Below are 2,500 nucleotides of genomic sequence, written 5' to 3'. Positions count from 1 at the left end.
TGAGCAATCCTGCACTGACAAGTGCTAGAGGGAGGGCAGGGCTGACAAAGGGGTGTGCCAGGGCTTGTGACAGGACATGAAGGGGCAGTGCCTTAGCAAATGGCTGTTAAAATAGAATACAAGAAAATTGGTCTTTCAAAGTTGTTTTTTTAAAAACAGAAAATGCTAAAAGTATTTTTTCTTACTACAGAACTGATTTATTAAAAAAAACACACATGCAGGATATTGACTGAATTGCAGCTTTAATGATCCCCAGATTTACCGCCAGTCACTCTTTGTCAAGGTATCTACCAGGTACGAAACGCATCAGAGGTTGCCTGCGGGGATGTTGTTCATCGTTCTACTTTAAATAAAGTTTTTTGACAAAGGCCCTTTGGCTGAAACGCGTCAAAAGGACTTGTCAGCACTACACTTCTTGCAATAAAGGTTTTTTAGTCACGTGACCAGCCTTCACTCTTTCCTTACGGCGGTGCATCGCGTTCTCCTCCTCCCTGAGGTGTTCCTGTTTAGTCTACATCATTTCCGGTTGCACGCCGGGTTGCTTCTCAGGCTGCACACATCTTCACCGCCGGTCACAGACCACCCATCACGACGGATGAGTCGTTCGAGGGTTGACGGTGCAACTTTAAAGGAAGAATCTTCACAGGCACGGCGTCATCGGCTACACTTGTGTGAGTCCCTCTAACTCAATTATACCAGTGCTCCAGGGGAGCCAATTGCTGGGAGAGACTGTAATCACCAGTGTTAGCTTTGCCTAGACCTGCAACTCATTTATTCAATTTGGCCAGTGTGAGCAACTTATCCACACTTCTTGAGCACCTTGTTGGTTTACCTGTTTACCTACTTTAAATAAAGACCTTTATTACGACTAACTTGTCCAGCCTCCCACGCGCTTTTGCTGCAGTGCATCGCTCTCTTTTTTTGTTTTTGTTCCGGATCACACTTTCTACAGCAGCTGCATCATACCTGCAATACCGTTTCAGGGACACAGGTACGAGGATACGCAAGTCCTTATACTTTTTACTTCACTCCGATCCCAAGTGTGACAGCAGGATTAACTTGAGGCTCTCATGGTGGTAGGGTTGGCGATTCCTGCAGCGCGGGTTCATTCATTGGGCTCCCGCCGCTGAGTTTTCTCCCTGATCACTTTTCCCCTCCACTCATACACAGACAGACATCAAGCTGGTAATTATTCATGCAAACACTTTTCCTGGACACATATCCAAGTATCAATGGATTTTATCACAGACGTCATCTTAGTCACTAGTCCCCACTGATTTAGAGCACCGGGAATTATTCCCATTTTTCCCCGAGTTATATACTATAGAGCAGGGGTGCGCAAACATTTCCCCATGCGCACCCCTGCCTGCTCTCCTTGGTGCCTCGCACCCCCCCTCCCCCTCTCGACCCTGACGTCAAATGACACACGGTCATGGGACATCACATCGCCATGATAACATGACGTAATTTTACGCCGGGTTACCAGGACAACACGTTGCTGGAAGGGAAGGCAAGTGTATTATAGAGGCCTCGCGCGGTCCCCGCATTTAATGAGCGCGAGACCTCTATAACTGCTGTGCAACAACATACCCCCCCCCCCCCCAAAAAAAAATCTAGTATGCCCCCCAGAGCGCCTTTGGACCCATTTAAAAAAAAAAGAGCCGTAAGATGTATAACCGTGTAGTAACACTGACCCCAACTGTGCTCAATTGCAACAATAGAAATGTCACCCAATCAAGAAACCATCTCAAGTGTTTAATTTCTCTGACATTTTCAGTGAACAAAGTCTGCTTCTGCAGGATAAAGCCTTCAAGTCCAGCTCAGAGCCATTTATGATGGAAAAACTGGAACACAAATCGGTAATCGTGCATGAGACGTAAATGCACGTCTGGAAGTTTCCTTTTGCCTGGGACTCTGCACAATGGAGTGGTTTTGTTACTTTTATTTAAACATCTTAATAACCCTGCGCTGTGTGGCTTCCTGTGAATGGCCTGTTCTGATCTGCTTAAAGCAGCGATACTACTTTCCCCCCTTTTTCTTATTTTTATATATAAAGCATGTGACAATGTACAACTCTACATCCTCACCCACGCTGGCAATCGTTTGTTGCTCCCCTCAGAAATCTGTAAATATCCTGATTGTGTGCCTAACGGAAATGGCCACCTTTGAACTTTGTGCTGGAGTCTGAAATGCTGCAGCTGATATGCAACATTAAATTACAAAGTGTAACATAGTGTTATTACTACACCTTTCAGAGTAATAGACAGTCTGCTGTTTGGAACACAGCAACAGATCTGTTTGTGATACTTTGTTGCTAAAGGGCAGTGCATCAGAGTCTGTTTCAAAAGAGAAACTGGATGTGTTTTTCTAAATAGTTGCAATAGCAACCAGAGGATGACCAATAGATAAAAAAAATCTTGCACTAGGAGTTTAAAAAAAAAAAAAAATTGCAGACAATATTATCTAATATTACAAAATGGATTTATTTTAAAAAAAAAAA

General features: G+C 44.1%; 1 protein-coding gene across 2 annotated transcripts in view; it reads right to left on the bottom strand.

Moving 5' to 3' along the window:
* Window positions 1–1,734: 1,734 nt before the first annotated feature.
* The window catches only part of NKAPD1 (NKAP domain containing 1), a 16,380-nt gene continuing 15,614 nt past the window's right edge, over window positions 1,735–2,500 (bottom strand). For both annotated transcript variants that reach the window (XM_075604435.1, XM_075604436.1), the window contains exon 7: window positions 1,735–2,500. This exon is cut by the window's right edge and continues 1,473 nt beyond it. The gene's annotated coding sequence lies outside the window, so the exon portion shown is untranslated.

This window comes from Ascaphus truei, chromosome 6 (assembly GCF_040206685.1).
Source record: "Ascaphus truei isolate aAscTru1 chromosome 6, aAscTru1.hap1, whole genome shotgun sequence".
Classification (NCBI taxonomy): Eukaryota; Metazoa; Chordata; class Amphibia; order Anura; family Ascaphidae; genus Ascaphus; species Ascaphus truei.
This window is presented reverse-complemented; position numbering and strand designations above follow the sequence as displayed.